Source organism: Pongo abelii, chromosome 4, assembly GCF_028885655.2.
Source record: "Pongo abelii isolate AG06213 chromosome 4, NHGRI_mPonAbe1-v2.0_pri, whole genome shotgun sequence".
NCBI classification, from domain to species: domain Eukaryota; kingdom Metazoa; phylum Chordata; class Mammalia; order Primates; family Hominidae; genus Pongo; species Pongo abelii.
This window is the reverse complement of record NC_071989.2, coordinates 154,508,822-154,528,828: the sequence shown is the minus strand read 5'-3', so window position 1 is coordinate 154,528,828 and position 20,007 is coordinate 154,508,822. Positions and strand designations below refer to the sequence as shown.

General features: G+C 43.5%; 1 protein-coding gene across 3 annotated transcripts in view; it reads right to left on the bottom strand.

Moving 5' to 3' along the window:
* Positions 1-1,522: 1,522 nt before the first annotated feature.
* SH3RF2 (SH3 domain containing ring finger 2) overlaps positions 1,523-20,007 on the bottom strand; it is a 145,336-nt gene continuing 126,851 nt past the window's right edge. For all 3 annotated transcript variants that reach the window (XM_063724299.1, XM_063724300.1, XM_009241153.4), the window contains exon 11: positions 1,523-5,405. The gene's annotated coding sequence lies outside the window, so the exon portion shown is untranslated. The remainder of the gene's footprint in view (positions 5,406-20,007) is intronic.

The window sequence follows — 20,007 nt, the reverse complement described above, 5'->3', positions numbered from 1 at the left end:
TCCCCTCCAGATTTCTACTGCCATCCTTTCATGAGGGATGTCTGAGAAGCTGGAGGAGTTGTTATGTGGCTTTCTTATGTCAAGCCACCTTCCTTAGAGTATCAGGGATGGGGCAGGAGGTGGCTAACTTTAGTTAGCATCTGGACTGGCTGGAAATGTCACTGAAACACATCAGCCATTGTCTTTCCCTTGTCCCAACTCTTGAGGTCTGATTGCTTGAAGGAGAAAGTCTCAGGTTGGTGCTCATCTTGAACACTTCTGTAACACAAATCTTCAGGCCCCAGATTCAAAACCTCAGGTAGCAACAGCTATGGGTGGAACTGTGTTCCCCAACTCCCACTCCTCCACCAAAAGATATGTTGAAGTCTTAACCCCTGGTAACTGTGAATACGATTTTATCTGGAAATAGGGTCTTGCCGTTGTAACTAGTTTAAAATGAGACCTTCAGGGTGGATCCTAATCCAGTACGACTGGTGTCCTTACAAGAAGAGGAGAAAAGACACAAAGATAGAGATACAGAGAGAAGACAGGTATGTGAAGACAAAGGCAGAGATGGGAGTGATGCTGCCATAAGCTCAGGAATGCCTGGGGCTACCAGAGGTTGGAAAAGGCAAGAGAAAATCCTCCCTCAGAGATTTTGGAGGGAGCATGGCCCTGCCAACATCTTAATACTGGACTTCTAGCCTCCAGACCGTGAAAGAATAAGCTACCCAGTTTGTGATCATTTATTTCAGCCCTAGGAAGCGACCATCTACCATGTTTGGTAGATGTTTTTGTTAGGGCAGCAGCACCGAACAGTGCCAAAGAACCTAGGTTCTGCAGCCTGAAATGCCTCCTCTATTTACTAATTACACAACCATAGGCAAACTTGCTAACCTCTCTCTGTTTCAGTTTCCTTATCCGGGAAGTGGGATGGTGATAGTACTGACCTTGTAGGGCATGAGGATTGTAAATCAAGACATTTATCACACTGCCTGGCAGGTAGGATGGACTCAGTAAATATGTGTGATTACTGTTTTATGGCTACTTTATATTTGTGGCAAATTATACTAATTTTCCTTTTTTTTTTTTTTGAGAGTGAATCTTGCTCTGTTGCCCAGGCTGTAGTGCAGTGGCATGATCTTGGCTCACTGCAACCTCCATTTCCCGGGTTCGAGTAATTCTTGTGCCTCAGAGTAGCTGGGATTATAGGTGTGTGCCCCCACGCCTGGCTAAGTTTTGTGTTTTTAGTAGAGACGGGGTTTTGCCATGTTGCCTAGGCTGGTCTCCAACTCCTGGGCTCAAGCGATCCGCCTGCCTTGGCCTCCAAAAGTGCTGGGATTACAGGTGTGAGCCACTGCACCCGGCCAAATTTTACTAATTTACCATTGGAACATATAGTTTTCCTTTAAATTAAATTCTAGATGAAAGTTGATACTAGAGATGAAGTTGCCCCCACTTCAAAAAAGAAAACTGAGTCAATTAAAATAAGAATTTTAAGTAAATAATAACACAGGTGATAGATGGATATGGCAAACATTGTGAAGGTGATAAAATACTAATTTTATTAAGCACTTATATGTGCCAGGCACTGTTCAAAGCACTCTACATGTTTTAAGAAATTTATCCTTAACATCCCTCAGAAAGGTGCTATTACATCTCCATTTTCTAGAAAAGGGATCCGAGCCACAGAGAGGTTAAGTAACTTACCCAAGGCTAAACAGCTGGCAACACAGGAAATCAGGCACTTGAGGCTGTGCACCTAACCTTTGCACTAATCAGGCAGAGAAGACTTCCAGCCAAGAGGCCTTTGTGGGCCCTCATGGTTGTACAAACCAGTTTGCTCCACAGAGGTGAATTCAGCCCGCTGAGCATTAAAAGGAAGTGTTACTTGCCTGTTTCTCCGCCTACCTCCACTGAAACTTAGCAATTCCCATCCGTCAAAGTGATTTCCTTTCCTCCCAACCCTCCCTTTTGGATGTCCAGAGCAGCTGCCAGGAGTTAAGCCCCTTTGGGAGAAATGAAATGCTCACTGTTGACAATTTATGATGAAGTGTTGCCCTCTCCAAACCAGCTACTGAAAAAAAAAAAAAAAATCCAGGCCTGGGGAACAACCTATTAAGTGAAAATAAACATGTTTTTATTGTTTCATGCTAAAAGACATATTTGGCTTCACACGCTTTCAGCTGGGAACAATGCACATTTTTGGCAAAGGAGGCTCGAGTAATCTCTGCACGTTCACACGGTTGACCCCTCCCTGCATGAAGAGCAGATGGTGTTTCATGCACAGATTTCTGGCACAGTTCTCCTCTTGTCTGATGTAAAAGGTGCGAGTGGACCTCTAGCCCCCTTTCCCCTTTTGCTTCTTCTGATCAGTCTCGCGGTAAAGGGCAAATTTAGCACTTCATTAGGGCCACTAACCCAAGTCAAGCTCTGGACTCTGAAAGCACTGAGTCTACCACAGAATCACAGAACATAAAACAGAATTAACATGTGGATAGTTTTTTGAAAACTGATGGTAGAAAGTGGTCCTGAAGGGAGGTGGCTTAGGGTCATGACTTCTGGTGTCTTCTAGAAGAACATGTTAAGTCCAGGAAAAAAGGACTTGAAAAAAAACATATATGCTCCCAGGAGAAACATTATCCAGTACTAGATATTGAAGTGAGAGACAATAACTCTGACATTAAACATCCCATTAGCACAGTTTTACAAAAAATTCAGATTGCTACAAATTTGAGAGTTACCCAACAGTGAAGACATATTCTGTATGTTTTTCTTCTTACTAGAAAATTCCAGGCCGGGTGCGGTGGCTCACGCCTGTAATCCCAGCACTTTGGGAGGCCAAGGCGGGCAGATCACAAGGTCAGGAGATCGAGACCATCCTGGCTAACACGGTGAAACCCCGTCTCTACTAAAAATACAAAAAATTAGCAGGGCAAGGTGGCACGCACCTGTAGTCCCAGCTACTCGGGAGGCTGAGGCAGGAGAATCGCTTGAATTCGGGAGGTGGAGGTTGCAGTGAGCCAAGATGGCAACACTGCACTCCAGCCTGGGCGACAGAGTGAGACTCTGTCTCAAAAAAAAGAAAATTCCTTTTGGTTTTCCAGGATACAAAGTGGATGACTCCATGTGGGTAAACAACAGCAACACACATGCAACAGACATTTTACAGTAATCCATACAGATTATTACAAATTACAAAACCAGAAAACAAGCCCCCACACCTCTTGGCTTTACAGTGGAATATACTAAGGAAATAAGTTGCCAGCCCTGGAACGCTCTATTTTTTGGGATGAAGATATGAAAGGTTTGGAAGTCCTTAAGTGTCCACTGCCCTAAGCAATCATTTTTTATATATCTTTTATATATTTTATATATGGAAGGTTTATTTATACAATATTCCATAATGACTAACACATTATACCCCTTTTATAAACATTATTCACATACATGTTAACTCATAGAGATTCTCTTTGGTCTATTAAAAACACTGTACTTAAAAAAATAAGCAGAGACACAAGAGTCTATAGTTTTTCTGCTTATGTTTCCTGGAGGCATGAATTTTTCTCTTTATCTATTTTCTCCTTCCTCTTTTTACCCTTAACACGCCTTCCCCCTGACCCAAAGTGTAATAATAAGAAACAATAATTCCGGGAGATGAAACTCAGATGTCACCATTAGCAAACTATTCTACTGCACATTTCTGGGTTGACTCATTGTGATCATTCAAGCCCATCCTTGCCTCCTTCCTGACATCCCCAACACTTTTTGATCCTTGATCATTTGGAATCTGTATGCTGTGTTTTAAAAAAATATCTGGTTTATTGGCTAAGCAGGTTCGAAGGAAGAGATAAATCCTTATGAAACCCTCCACTATACCTCATGGAAAGTTCCCAGAGGCTTAAAAGACAGCACGTGCAAAAATTAGGAGTGGTGGTTTCCTATTGCTCAATTGTAAGGCAGAAGCCAATGCATGAAGATGGAAATGTGACTAAGAGGGCTTTGAAGACAAGGTATAAATAGCCAGTGTGCTCAATCCCACCTCTTCCCTTCTCACCTACCACTTGGCAGATAAAGCCAGAACTCTGGGGCTTCTTGTGGTGTATTGTCACCTCCTCCTGTGGTTAACTGAGAGAAGGGTGTGGCTAAGAAGTCCAAATTATTCATCGCATTAAAAGATGGCTGCCCGTTTAACCCCTGCATGTGACAGCTTCACATAGAAGAAAACGTTTCTGTAACCTCCAGGTGCAATCCTTACTCTGCTCATGGTTTGGCTGATGCTAGATCCTGTTTACAAGCAGGGCTGGATGAAAAACTGAGGATGCTTCAGTGTAAAATTAGGATCTGAACTTTAAAACAACCAACATATCCCAGTGATGCTGCATTTGTGTTATTGTCTTTGATAATCAGAGCAGCATGTGCCTTTAAAAATCAAATTATTATTGATGTCTTAAGAGAGGAGGAGAAGATGAAAATATATGGTTCAAATAACATCACGGTATTTATGAATTTCATTTATGTGAGCAATGTCTCTTGCAGGTTAGCACAGGTAATTTTAAAATTGTATTTTAGATTATAGTCTTTTTTTTTTAAAAAAACAAGGAGTAGAATGTCTTTTAATGGCTTGTTCTTTACGATGACTTATTTATGAACATAAAGGATGCATCGTTATAAGTGATATTTATATCTTTCTACTTGAAATAGCCTCTTTGTAAGCATTGCAGTTTGGTATCTTTCATATAATATCATGGATTTTTTTTCTGAGACTCTTTATGTACCAGGTCTTTATTTCCTTGATCATTATGTTCTATTAGAAATCCCCGGGGTCAGAAGGTATCAGGGGAAAAGACAGAATGGAAAAGAATGAAGATGTGGCAGAGGGATGCAGGATGCTTGGTGGGGAGTCGGGCTGGGGGTGATGGCTAGGGGACATTGTGCTGAAGCATTGGCCTCTTCGGATTGAACATCAAAGAGAATATTATGTCATCTGCTACATCACTCTAAATCTGATCTGGAGAGACAGGCCAGACCACAGAGCTCGAAGGCATTGGATGTCCTGCCTTGTCATTTGTTAGGTGCCAAGCTGTGAGAAATTAGCAAGATAAAGTTTGGCTTTGACAACAGCAGTGAGTAACAGAGGGATGGGAGTCTGGTGTAACCTGTAGCAGCACATGACTCACTTGCTTTTCTCCATTCTGGCCCACCACCCATTAACACTGCAGGTGAAGACAGATTTGCTCTTCCTCCTATTACTCTCCTGTCTTGGAGGCCAGACTGTTGGTATCCCTGTACCATCCCTGATGTTCAAGGAATATCATGCAGTCCACAAACTCTTCATTGAGCAGTTTCCATCCTGGCAGATCGTTTGCTCTCTTCTGCATCCCAGTTCTCATGAACTCCTCCTGGGAAGATGACCAAGGCAGGCTCTGTAAAGTAAAAAGGATTTCAGAGTCTGTTGTGTGCGAATGCAGCTGGGAAGAACTATAGTTCTTCAGAATTCTTAACATCTTTTGGGCAGAAATTTATCTTCTCACAGAAGAGATGCTGTGTTCTTCTGAGTGCATCATATCAGGAGGTACACAGTATCTGTTTCCCCATTGCTGGTGATGCTAACTTTGGTGTTTTGGTTAAGGTGATTGTCTACTGTAAAGTTGTGATTTTTTTTCCCCTTCGGTGACTAATAAGTATCTTGTGAGGAGATATTCTGAGACTTTTCAAGCTTTCATCCACTAGTTTTAATATTCATTCATGGTTATTGCCTGAACCAATTATTACTGAGTGGTTGCCAAATTTTTTTTTTTTAATTCCATAATTCCTTTTACACTTAGAGGTTGGCACTTGACCATAAGGGAGAGCTTTTCCTTCTCCTACATTTATTTATTTATGTCAGTATAGGCTCAGGGATTCCTATTTCATTCTACCGGTTATCATCTGTTACTGCCAAGCCCCCTACTCCTACTCTAAGCCCTGAATCTAATGATGAAGAAATAACAAACACAAATTGAGAGACATTCATAAAATAAATGGCTTATAATGTTCAAAATTCCAAGACCATGAAAGAAAATGAATCTTGAGGAACTGTTCCACATTAAACGAAACTAAAGAGGTATGACAACTATATGCAAGATGTGGTCTTGAAAGGGGTCCTAGAAAAGACTTTTGAAATAATTTTTCTATAAGGGAAAATAGGACAATTAAAAAATAGTAGGGCAATTGAATAAGACCTGTAGACTAGTTAATAGCACTATATCAACATTGATTTCCTGATTTTATGATGGTTATGTAAGAGCATATTCTTATTTTTAAAAAATACACACTGAAATGTTTAGGGATAAATGGGCATTTAGTCTCCAACTTACTCTCAAATGGTCCAGAAAAAATAAAAATGAACCTGGTAAAATGTTAACTTTTGGGGAACCTAGTGGGAGAGTTTAAAGGAACTCTTTGCACTGTTTTAGCAAATATTTATAAAAGTCTAAAATTATTTCAAAAATAAAAAGTTAAAATCCACGAGCCCCCAGAATTTCTCTGAGGTCTCAAATATTGTATTTTGATGGCCAAACTCAACCTGCATTCCTATGATCCTCACACATGTAATCAATATCCTCCCCTCCCTGGCCAATCTCTTGCCTCCTTTCTCTTCCTAGGCTGAGGATGCTCCAGAGGAAAGTGCAGCCAAACCTCTCTGGCAGCCCCTTGTGAGGTGAGGGCAGGTGGTTTGATTGCACATAACAGGAGGTCGCTTTTTATGACTTTGTTGCATGGCTCTTGGCCCTTCTGAGTACAAATAAAGTCCAAACTAACCATGCTGGAGGAGGAAAAGAGAAAGCTAAAAGGATGATGGGAAATTGGTTCGATAATTTTCTATCTTCTGTCCAATTTTCTTTCATCTAGACCCTGATTTTTTTTCTGTCCAGGGACTCATGCTGATGTAACAGGCTAGTTTTCTCTTTGGGGAAACTTTAATAATGATCACAGCCTCATTCTTTGTGGGGGTGGTATGGAACAGTCAGATCTTACAAGCCGTTTGTGGAAGTCTTATCCCATCAATTTGGGGAGTCTTATCTAAACTCCCAACTTACAAAGGCAGAACTAAGATCTGTGGCTCCAGAGACTGAATATACTAGAGGAACCTCAACTTTCAAGCAGACAACCACATTTGGGCTCAAAACTGAGCTGCTCTGAGCTCCCAGGGCCTGCAAATGCAATGCAGCACTTCCTCATTAGCTAATGTGCTCCACTCAGCACAACAGCAAGTAAGAGCTGTCAGAGGCTCCAGGTGGCTGCTTTGCATTCAGCGGGAGAAGCAGGCATTCCGTGATTACGAGGATGCATTCTGTGTCTCTCCAAGTCAATAAATTACACAGGATTTGGAGTTATGCTGTCTTCACTACATACCACTGAACATGGACGGGGGTTTCATTTTGTTATTTACCAATTTTAGCCCTCAAAAGGAAGGCAGTCTGCCTTAGACATATCCTGCCTCTCCTCCCTGTGCCTAGGTTGGTACCAGTGCTGATGCTGGGTGTCCGCCTATGGAGAAGTTTCAACCTGTTAATAACACAATGGGCCCAGAGATGGCCGCTTTGATCTGTATTACCAGTCTTGGTGTCAGCAGCTGTGAGAATGTCCCTCCCAGATTACAGCATCTGCATCCCAAGCGAGTAGCACTGGTTTGTTTGCTCTTTTTAACTACATTTATTGTGATGTAACATTTCTGAGAACAAGTGCGGGGCAGGGAAGTAATAAGGAAGTAACTGCCAAGGGAAAGCTGGCTGCCACATTAATCTGACCTTTCAGGTTGTGCTAAATGATGTAGAAAGAACTTCTACTCTAAGATCAACTGACATTTTAGTAGGCACCCAAAAAATCCCATCAATGGTAGGAGGTGTGACTTTTCCTAGGCTGGCATTGTGCAGTATGAAGTAGCAGCCCTTATTAGCACTGTCTACAGGCCAGGGGTTTTGGGATGAGGCAGGTAATAATTCTTTGTTTACTGAGCACTCAGAAACCAAGTCTATTTGAAGTAAAAAACAAAAACATCACCAAAACCCCCTGATATCTGGAGATAGCTTTTTCATCCAAATTTTTTTTTTTTTACATGGAATTTCGCCCTTGTCCCCCAGGCTGGAGTACAGTGGCGCCATCTTGGTTCACTGCAACCTCCACCTCCCGGGTAGCTGGGATTACAGGTGCCCATCACCATGCCCAGCTAATTTTTGTATTTTTAGTAGAGATGGGGTTTTGCCATGTTGGCTAGGCTGGTCTCAAACTCCTGACTTCAGGTGATCCACCCGCCTTGGCCTCCCAAAGTGCTAGGATTATAGGTATGAACCACTCTGTCTGGACTTTCGCTCAACCTTAACTGAGGTGGAAAGCAGTTAGCAGCCACAGACTGGAGCCAGATTGCCTGGGTTTATTTCCAAACCCCACAATTTCTAGCCTTGTGACCCCATGGATGTTTTTTAATCTCTCTAGGCCTTAGTTTCTACCAGTAACATGGGGGTAGTAATAGTATTTATTTTGTCTGTTTGTGGGAATTTTAAATAAGTCGATGTTTGATTTAAGTAAAGCACATAGAATAGTGTCTGACACATAGCAGGGGCTCTATAATTGTTGGCTCAAAATTATTATTATAGATTAAAAGACCTCCTGAAGGATATTTCTTGTGATCCTGCTTCATAATTATCTCAAAGAATAGAAAATCCTACAGGTAGAAACAGGTCATTAAACAGTGGCTGTCACATTTGTTACTAGAGTTTCTTCTGCCCTAAACACCTGTCTCAGTTTCCTAAGTTGAGTTCTTTAAACTTTACATTCCTATCTATCAAAGGATAATAATGGATAGTAACAAAGATAATAATACCTTAGTGTTTATTTTGTATGGTGTTGTGAGATGTCTTCTATTATTATTCCCTTTATATAGATGAGAAAACTGAGACTCAGATAGGTGAAGTGACTTACCTAAAGTCACACAGCAAGTCACACTTTAGGTACGACTCAGGTGTTCCAAATCTATAGCCTGGGCTCTGAAATGCTGTGCCAGAGAAAGGTTGGGGGAGTGAGGGGGAGCGAGAAACAGAGAGAGAGAGAGAGGGCAGAGGGCTGAAGGGAGGAAGAGAAGAGACTCACAACTAGTAGTAAGTATTTTCTGAATGAGTAAGTGGGTGCAGAAATTCAATAATTATACCCTAATGATAACAAAGGAAATTATATTTTATGGCTCATGTATACAATTCCAAACAACCATTTTGGCTGGTTTTTTTTTTTTTTTTTTTTTTTTCAGATGTCAGTTTGCTTATTGTTTGCTGCCTAGTCACTGCTTTAAACCACTGCGAGGGCCAGTTCCTCTGAAAGGTGAGTTCTTAAGATCTCACAGTCCTGAATGCTAGTGCCTAAGCCAAGTCCCTTGTTGTAGAGATGGGGAACGGGGTGGAGAAAATGGCGGTAATTTGCTTCTCCGCTTGTAATAACTCCAGTGGCATCTTCCCTATGTTTATCCTTCCTATGACGGGCCTTCTTGTCAGGATAAAAGGGGATTCATTTATTCTCCAACTGTTCATTCAACAAATACTTATTGTATGATCAAAAATGTTTGATAAATGAAAAAGTGTTAATGGCGGTGAAACCCCGTCTCTACTAAAAATACAAAAAATTAGCCGGGCGTGGTGGCGGGCGCCTGTAGTCGCAGCTACTCGGGAGGCTGAGGCAGGAGAATGGCGTGAACCCGGGAGGCGGAGCTTGCAGTGAGCCGAGATCGCGCCTCTGTACTCCAGCCTGGGCGACAGAGTGAGACTCCGTCTCAAAAAAAAAAAAATAAATAAAATAAAAAAAAATAGTGTTAATAGAACCTACCCCATGGAGAGTTTCATGGACAGGGGACAGGTTGAGCTTGTTCCTGCTGTTCCCACTACGCTGCGTGTCTGTTTCCTTCTTAGTCTTTGGGTCTCAACTCGAATGTCATCCCTTTGGAGAACCTTCCCTGGCCACCCTACATAATATAGCTCATGCCCTCAGCCATTCTCTGTCCCATCACTTTGTTTCTTTCATAACATCTGACATGTAGAAATTCTCCTGCTTGTTTGCCATTTACTCCCCTTCCTGCAGGTAGGAACCTTATCTGTGTTGTTCACTGCTGTATCCCAACTGTACGGAACAACACCTGGCACATAGCCCATAGTAGATGCTCAGTTGATATCCATTGAAAGAAAAATGAATAAGTGAATGAAGTGACATTGATTTTTGCCCAGGAAGAAAACATTCTGCGACTTTAAATGGAGATGGAGTGAGAGCAGCACTTGCCTGGAGCCCATAGGTCATAATGGACGCCCAGCGGGGGTTTAATCAGCATTTTCTGAATTACAAAGTGTGCCAGGGACATTTAATTTCTGTTAATTGGCACCAAGGAGGAGAGGTTGTTATCGAAATCACCAGCCAGTTGGAAGCATGTCCGTGTCAGACCTATTTGCAAATCAGAATGGACATTTCATAAACTGTGTCAACCTTGGGAACCTTGGGAAGCTGCAAGTGCCCAGAGGGGCAACACTAATGTGCTTGCTGGCTGCATTCTGGGGTACACACAGCCCTAAATCTGAAACCTTCAGCAGATGAGGTGGTGAGGTGGTGGGGACCACCAGATGAGAAATTATGATGAGGATTATGGCATAAAATGCATTTTTAAATAATTGTCATATTGCCCCAACCCTGGCACCATTGACCAGCTTATTTGAAAGGTCAGAGAACAAAGAAGCTGAGATTTCTCGTCCTTCAGAGCTGGCCCCATGTTTGCTAATGGTTGCCCTGGACAAGGGGACAATAACACAACTCATGGGGGGCTTGTGAAGATTAAATGAGAAAATGAATGTAAATAATGATAATGGTAGCAAACATTAAAGTATTTTCTTGTGCTAGGCACTGTGCTAATGACTATTTACATTGTCTCACTTAATCCCCACCAAACCACTTGAGGAAAGCACAATTAATACCTGCATTTTACAAGGGAAGGAACTACTACAGGTTGGAAAAGTTAAATGACTTGCCCTTGATGACACAGCAAGGAAACATGGGGCCTGTATTTGGATCCAGGTCATCTGACTCCACTGGGCTCTTAGCAACTCTGTAGTAACAAACCCTCTGAGGGATTCACTAGGTACCTGGCATTTAGTCCACAACTAATGAATGGCAGCTAGTAAGAGATTCTGTTTTTTTTTTTTTTTTTTTTTTTTTTGATATGGAGTCTCGCTCTGTTGCCAGGCTGGAGTGCAATGGTGCAGTCTTGGCTCACTGCAACCTCTGCCTCCCGGGTTCAAGTGATTCTCCTGCCTCAGCCTCCCAAGTAGCTGGGATTACAGGTGCCCGCCACCAGGCCTGGCTAATTTTTGTATTTTCAGTAGAGACGGGGTTTCACCATATTGGCTAGGCTGGTCTCAAACTCCTGACTTTGTGATCTACCCGCCTCAGCCTCCCATAGTGCTGGGATTACAGGCATGAGCCACCATGCCCCTCCTGAGATTCCATTCTTATATTTGGCATTCTTCCTGCTTATCCTGCTTTCAAGCCTATGTCATCCTGCAAATTTCTCCAACAGCTACCACTTCTGAGTCCCCTTCTGCATACCAACATCTGGCCTCGTGTGACTTGATTTTCCCATTCATAGTGTGAAGTGCTGATTATTGTTCCCACTTTTCTGATAAGTAAAGAAAGGTTCGGAGAGGTTTGTTAACTTGGTCCAAGGTCAGATAGCTGACAAGTGGGGTCAGGATTTGAACCCAGGTATGTATGACCTCAGAGTCCAGGCACTTCCCTCTTCATGTCACATTTCTCTGTGCTGCTCATTTTTCAAAATCTTTCTTCTTCATGAAGCTCTCTTAACAACTAAAACACTCTCACTGTTCTCTCCTCTCACTTGTGTCTGATAGAGCCTAGCTTGCTATTGTACTCTTTGTTTTGAATTGTGCCTCTACATCCAATAAATGGTAATAGCTACCATTTATTGAACACTTCTATGTACCCAATACCATACTCAGAGCTGGACATGCCTGAACTTGCTTAATCCCGCTGAGAACCCTACTAGGAGGTGCATGGTCTGATCCTCATTTTACAAATGAGAAAACTGAGGTCTAGCGATGTGTCACTTTTCCAAGTTTCTTTAGTTATTTGCCAAAGGAAATATAGCTAGTAACAAAGCTGTGACAAAGCTCCAGGTGATCCAGTTCCAAATCTCATCATCCTAGCTATTATATTAATTACTTCTCCAGATCTTGTGACATTCTAGTGGACTGGGAACATAGCTGGTCCTTGACTGATGCTTTTAGTTCTCTGTTGGAGGCCCCCATAACAAAGAAGTCCTAAGCTCCAAAACTTGCCAACATCTAAAAACAGCTTACGCTTAAAAAAGAATTTAGCTTATAAATAGAATGTGCAGAACAGAATATTTAGAAATGTGGTTCTGATATCTAAAATTAGCCTTCCCTTCAAAACAGTATCACCCCTTCTGACTGTTATGACTGTTTTGTTCCTTGTCATGGAGGCTAGAGCTATCTAAGCTGTGACTGACATGTCCTCTTCGTGCAATGCAGTCCTCTACCCTCTCCTTGACAGACACATAAGACATCTCTTATGGGATTGGAGAGAAGGTGGTGGTGGGGCTTGCAGGATTCTGGGTACAACCTTTTGAAGGCACTATTTATTTGAATTCCTTTTTGGACCTCCAGGCCTGTTTTAGCTGCCTGTGTACATTTTGATTCAAGCTTCCTTTCTACTTATTTGTGAGGGTCTCCTGAATGCAAATAGCCTTCACAATCCTCTTGGATGGTCAGGGAGTTGTGATTCTCATGGGAAGGTCATTAGGATGGTGCTAGCCTCCAGGACATGTGTGACCTACAGCAGTCAAACCCTGACATCGAAAATGGCTCTCATTAAGTCGGTTGGTCATGCTAGCACTGATTCCAAGAGCATTAACACAAAATGCACACAGTGCACAAAACAGCCTCTGCAGATGTCTTTTGCCTTTCTCCCTAGGTCTTGGCTGGCATCCTTTTAGTCCTTATCAGGCTGCAGCTCTTGTCCATCCAGCAGTGACCCCATTTGCCTAATTAGTTTGCATCTGTGGGTGTGTATCTACCCCCAAAAGAAATTGCATTTGAACTTCGGATAAACACCAGCAAGGAACACTGGAAGAAGATGTCAGCTCTCTGAGCCCTTTTGTTCCTGCAGAGGAGATGGAAGTGGGGGTCATTTTGGAGATCATATCCCTCTTCTTGTGGGACTCTGCCTGTATCATTTAGAGTGAGGACAGGCAAAACCAGAAATAATCTCATGAAGAGAGAGCGACCTGGGGAATGCAAAATGATCATTGTGTTTTGATGTCAATGATCCAGAACCACATTGTAAGCTTCAGTTCTTTTTCAAGTGGCTTGGCTGTGTCTGGCAACTCTTGGAGCAGGGGTAGATTTGCTTTTTGGATTTCTCTGTGCATAAAACTCTCAGTTATCTTACTTCCCACCCCTACTTGTTGCACATCAAGACCTAACCTCATGGTTTTTTTCTGGGAGGGCTTGACCCTGTGAGACAAACCCTCCTCCATCTCCAGCCCCATCCTAGTGAATCAGCGGCACATCTCATTTGTCCATGCTCTCCAATCTCAACCATGTTGATAGTTGCCATTGAAGAAGAGGGATTAAGGTTTTGGCTTAGAGTCCTGGGTTCTAGTCTTTGTTGCCTTGGACAGGTCATTTGACCTCCAAGTCTCAATTCTAATCTTTAAAATGGGAAAATAGCAGTACTTCTATCATAGGGTTAGGTAGAATTAAATGACACAATGTATGTAGCATGTAAAGTGCTTGGCATGTAGTAGGTGCTTGATACATGATGGCAATTATTGCTGGATGAGGAGTCAGAGATGCTTTTTTTTTTTTTTTTTCAGTTCCCATTATTACCTCAAACTAGTTTTGTGATCTTAAGCAAGGAATTGAAACATTCTGAGTCTCAGTTTTCTGAACTGTAGTCTGGAGACAAAAATAGCATTTTTCAGGCCAGGCGTGGTGGCTCACACCTGTAATCTCAGCACTTTGGGAGGGTGAGGCAGGCAGATAGCTTGAGTCTAGGAGTTTGACACCAGTTTCGGTAACATAGCAAAACCCTACCTCTACAAAAAATACAAAAATTAGCCGGGTGTGGTGGCACACGCCTGTAGTCCCAGCTGCTTGTGGGGGTAAGGTGGGAGAATCACTTGAGCCGGGGCTGTTGAGGGTGCAGGGAGCCGAGATTGTGCCACTGCACTCCAGACTGGGTGACAGGAGTGTGACCTTGTCTCAAAAAAACAAACAAAAAAATAAACAAGCATTTCCCTGCATACCTCACAAGGTTCTTATGATAATTTATTAAAAGATTAATAGCAGCAGCAGCAGCAAGATCTCATTTCAGTTTCAGATTCTGAGAAGCTGCTTTTGGTTTCTATGGTTGACTACCTTGAGGTCCCAGGCAAGGCCCAGAGGAGACTTACTTTAAAAGCCCCCAAATCACTTAAAAGCCCTCAAGCAATTTGGGCATGGCCACAACCTGTATTTCTCCATTCAGAAGCAACAAGGTCTCCCAAAACAGGTGTAGTTGGAAAAATTCTTGTCAAAATTCCTCCAAACTAGAAATTCTCAAAACCAGACATGTTGGTGCATCAAAATCAGTTCCCAACAATGAATCAAAGCCTTAGAATCTCAGGCACAGAAGCCAGATGGGAGCTCAAATCTTCAGGCAGAATATCTACGGCCTTAGGTTGCAATATTTGCTTTGAGTAGTGTTTACCAAATATCTCTATGGGTTGCACTAAAAATTCCATATGGTATATGTGTGGGAGAATTATACGGGAAGGATAAGTGTGGGATGCAGGGTAGTGGTTGTGAGGAAGGTTGTGGGGAGGGGAAGAAAGAAATGGGATTGGGAGAGGCACACAGTGGACCTCAGTGGTATTGACAATTACTATTTTTAAAAAAGCTGAGTGGCAGGTATATGGTTATTTTTATGATCCTGTATAATTACATATGTGTATAGACATATATTTCATATGTGTGAAGCATTTAATAATAAAAAGGGGAGAAAAGCAGAAAGGAGGCCCCAAATCCAGAAGAGATCCCACCTCGCTGCCTTCTATTTGTCAAAGTATAGATCAGTGGGCAGAGGGCCACCTGGGAACACTGTTTCTGCTTTGGTCTAGGACATAATCTAGGCCTGGAAAACAGTCTGCTTGATCATTTAACATTGCTCTATTTCAAGTAAAATGTCCTTGTATGATTTATTCTCCATGACACCAATTTGCTACAAGGATATTTGGAGTTAACGTCTCTGGTTTGGTCCTGCCTGCCAAACACATTCCCTAAGTGACTGTCTTTCATGGTCACCTGAGAGGTTTCTGGAAGTGCTAGTACTATCTTCTCTTAGCTAAAGAGAGAATCAGGGTCTTTTCTCTCAAGATATAAACAAGAGAAGCATCAGTGGCAGCAGCTGCTGGCCCGGCACTGCCCCGTGCCAGCTCGCTAAGCACTTGGTCCCAGCTGGAGAGACTTGATAGGACTTTGCCGTTCTGCCTGCCACAGCTGTTCACTTCTCAGGAAGGGAGTCCAGAAGCTATGTGGCTGCCTGTGTGGTCAGACGTGGGTGAGAGGATGAGGATGGATGCTTGCTCCTCTCATGGAAACAGATAACTTCTGTACCTGCCAAGCCAATGGCAGAGGAGCTGGGAAGCTCACAGGCATTGCTGAGGCCTTTGAAGGTGTTAGCTGAGAAAGGCAGACCAGCCAGCATGGAGCTGCCCTCCCTCCTACTCAGCGCCGTTCCTATGCCAAGGACCAGGTGAAGGTGATTGTCAACGGCTGGAGAGTGGTCAGGAGTGGGCTGGGAGGAGTGCTGGGCTTGTTAGCAGAGCTCTTGGCTTCTGAGTACCTCTCTGGGTCCTACGCTGTACTCCAGGGTCACAGTTACGATATTTAGCAACCAGGATGGCATAGGCACTGGCCAATTGGAATGGAGAAGGGCTTTATTGCTGGAGGTCTTAGCTGCACCTGGCCTGAGCTTTTAGGTGCTGGATGGTACAGCGATGGGGAGGACCTGAGGGAAGGACTGGGGTGTGGGTGTGAGCAGGCCTTGGGGAGCTCAGAGCATCCACTGTTCACCTATCAGTACAAACCTCTTTCAACATTCTACCAACCAGTGTGGCCACACTCCTGCTGGATGTCAGGGCTGAATGTTGGCTCTGCCATGCCATATGAGAAAGGTGGATTGGAGCCTCACACTTTATGTGAATCAGAATCACTTGGGGATACTGTTAAAAGCACAGACTCCCAGAACCCGCCTTCAAACTACTGAGTGAGACTCTCTAGGGCCCAGGCCAGGCTTACTACACTCCTAAGTCCTGAGTGTCCTGGATCAGCTGATCCCTAAATATTCAGCTGCGACTTTCTAGGGGGTTATGAGGACTTGAGAGATGGGGTCCTGCACAGTCTCTGGGGGGAGTATGCCTAATTCAGGGGCAGGTCACATGGGTGAGTGAAGCAGGCTGCTGTGGCACAGTATGTTGAAGAATGAATGTTCATTTATTTGAAGCCGCCTTGACCCTGATCCAGCCCCCTGGGTTGCTGCTGCCGGGGAAGGCAGGCCTGGTGTGGACGGACCCCCTGACTTTTCAAGACGCACTGGAGGTCACTGAGCCATGTTTTGAGTCAGTCCTGCATCTCATCAAGACACAGGTAGGGCACTGCTTTAAACTCTTCCTGCTCTGAAAGCCCTGTCTGTGGGATGGGTGAAGGGTGGAGGAGGCGAGGCAGGTTCCACACACAAAGGGAAGGAGACAAGTCCTAAGTGAGGATCTTGATGCTGCTCAATGGGACCATCTCCTCAGGTGTGGTCCTCAGAGTATGTCCGCAGCTGGGCATGACCCACCTTCCCTACTCAGATGTCTCCCGTTTTCCCCCAATCAAATCCTACTCTTAGCACTTTTCATAGCACAAAGATGCCAGAGTCTGACCACAGGGCAAAGGGGCACTCTTCCTAGGGACTGTCTGAACCTTTCTTGAGGGGTGATGCTCTCACAGGATGGAATTTTCACCTTCAGACTTGAGGGGCTGGGGTTCTACCTGGGATCTCTGGAATGTTCCACAAGGGAATAAATTCCTCTAAGTATTAAGTGAATTTGGGTCCATTGCTACATTTAAACCCAAATGCTGAAGATCTTTTCCTGCTTGGAATACCCTTTTTCCCACTACTTTGTGTATCTGGCTCTCTCTTCTCCTTCAGGACTCAGCTTAGACTGTGTTCTGACTTCCAAGACTAGTCTGTGTCAGTCTCCTTTTAGCACCACAGTCCTGGGCAGGCCCTTCTGTTAGAACTTCTTCACTTGAAATTTCAACAGCCTGCTTGCTTAAAAACATCCCAGTCTGAAATTTGTTAGGTGTTCATGATGCCAGCGCTGTTTAAGTCACTTTGTATCATTATCTCAGATAATCCTCGTAACAGCCCATTGAGGTTGGCACTACACTGTATTATTCCTATGTAAGAAAACGAGGCTCTGAGAGATTAAGTAACTGGCCTGACATCCCACAGCCAGAAAGTGGTAAATGAAGACCTGAACTGTGTTTGTGCGCAGCCGAGCGTTCTAGGCTCTTTCGCATTTGCAGCTAAAAATGCACTCTGCTGCCTCCTGGCAGTCCAGAGTCAGCATCCTGAAGTCAAGGATGGGTTTTTGGTTCATGGAGCAAGTCCCAAGTTGGGCTCTGAAGTCAGACAGTTTGAGACTGTGTCCTTGTTCTGCCATCATCTGTGGTTAACCTTCAAGCTTCAGTTTCCTTGGCTCTGAAATGGGGACAATCTACCTGCCTTATAGGGATATGGTGGAAATTACATGAGGGGATGTGTTTATCATCTTCCTTGCTGTGTCTAGCACACAGTAAATGTTAAAAACATGTTGGGGCTGGGTGTGGTGGCTCACGCCTGTAATCCCAGCACTTGGGATGCCAAGGCATGAGGAGGCCAAGCCGAGGAGTTTGAGGCTAGCATGGGCAACACAGTGAGACTTCATCTCTACAAAAAATAAAACAATAAATTTACAAAGCATGTTGGTGGAACGAATGAGTTAAAGCTGCCAGTGAAGCCAAGTTTTACTTGGAAAAAACATCCTTTGCCCCTTTCAAACCCTCCTAAAACTCCACAAAGATGGGATTTACTTTGGGAGAGGGTGAGTTTGATGCTGCACATGGGTGAAGAGGCTGGAGGGAGTGGAGGTGGCAAGTCTTGGAGTTGTTTGCATCTCTCAGAGAGGTTATCCCATAGAGATAATAAATAGATGGTGGGAAGAATATTTCATTTCATTTAGAAGGCATGGACATCTCCATTCCATGTAAGCACCCTGCTTGTCAGCCACAAAACTTAAAAATTAACTGGATACATTGCTACTGAGGAATAGACTAAATATTTGGTCAGCCAGTCATGCCATATCTCTGCCACTCTGAGTGTAGAGTAGACTGCTAAACATTGCTAAACTCATTGAGAGTGCTTTTTGGGTAAAGATGAGTTATAGGTACTTATATTTTGACAAATCACACAATGCCTCCCTGTCCTTGTGACTTTATCTCATTTCTCCATCTGGATTATTATATTTAGTTCAATGAGGCATGGATTTGGGCATGTTGATTTTGTGGACCTAATGGGTCAATATCTCATGTTTGTTTGGGTCCACAAACATCAGATATTGACCCAAAGTTTGTGAGATATGGACCCGAACATGACTGAGATCGCTAGAACAATGTGCTGTCATGTTGGCTCTACCAGCCCCAAAGGTCTGACACAATGGAAGTATTTTATGGGAGGAGTATGGTTTTGTTTTGTTTTATTAAGGTCTGGAAAAAGTCTGTGGACAGTTCCGTTTGCCGAGTGTGTGAGTGGGTGTGTAAAAGATACATGTTTTGAATCCCAGGACCCTCAAGAACTATCTAGGGGAAAGGTCTAATTAGACATGCCCCTTCCTCCCTCCCTCTGTCCCTGTCTCTCTCTCTTTCTTTTCTTTCTTTCTTTCTTCTTTTCTTTTCTTTCTTTCTTTCTTTCTTTCTTTCTTTTCTTTCTTTCTTTCTTTCTTTCTTTCCTTCCTTCCTTCCTTCCTTCTTTCCTTCCTTTCTTTTCTTTCTTTCTATGGCACCCAGCCTTAGTAGCAAATGTTATTTATGCGTTAAAGTGCCCACATCGATGGGCATGCAATAAATGTTAAATCACAACAATTAAGTTTAATGAGAATTAATGGGTTGTCTCCCAGCATTGCCTCGGCTTCCTGGGATGCCTCCTCTACCCTGATTACAAGGCTCTGCCTGGCTGGTCCTGCTCACGTTAGTTCCATCTTAGTGGGGTCATCTAATTTTGCCCCATTCTTCATCGCAGGCTCTGTCCTTCTTTCCTCACCCTGTCGGGGAATGTAAGGTTGCCCCACCCCTTGTCTCCTTTAGCCTCTTCCTGTGCTTTCCCTCAATCCTCTTTCACTCTTACTCTTATGCCTACTTTCTTTCCTCCATATTTGCTTTACCCGCCCCCCCTTTCTCCTTCTCCTCTCCCCTGTTTTCTCCTCCAGCCTTCTTTGTCCTAACCTTTTTATAGCAGCTTTCCCCTAGGAAGCACTCCCACCCCAGCCTCAGGCTGCCATGTTCGCACTGATGTTGTTGCCTTGTGAGTGAAGCAGCTCATCTGCCCCAAGTGAGAAGAAAGCAGGGAAAGTCAGGAATATTGCAATGCAAACAATATATATCCAAATATAGATCCTAACCCCAACCCCATATAAGGTTGTTTTTTTAGCATGTTGTGCTTCTTTTTTTCTTTTTTTAGACAGAATCTCGCTCTGTCACCCAGGCTGGAGTGCAGTGGTGTGATCTTGGCTCAGTGTAACCTCTGCCTCCCAGGTTCAAGCTATTTTCGTGCCTGGGCCTTAAGAGTAGCTGGGATTACAGGCGTGCGCCACCATGTCTGGCTAATTTTTGTATTTTTAGTAGAGATGGGGTTTCA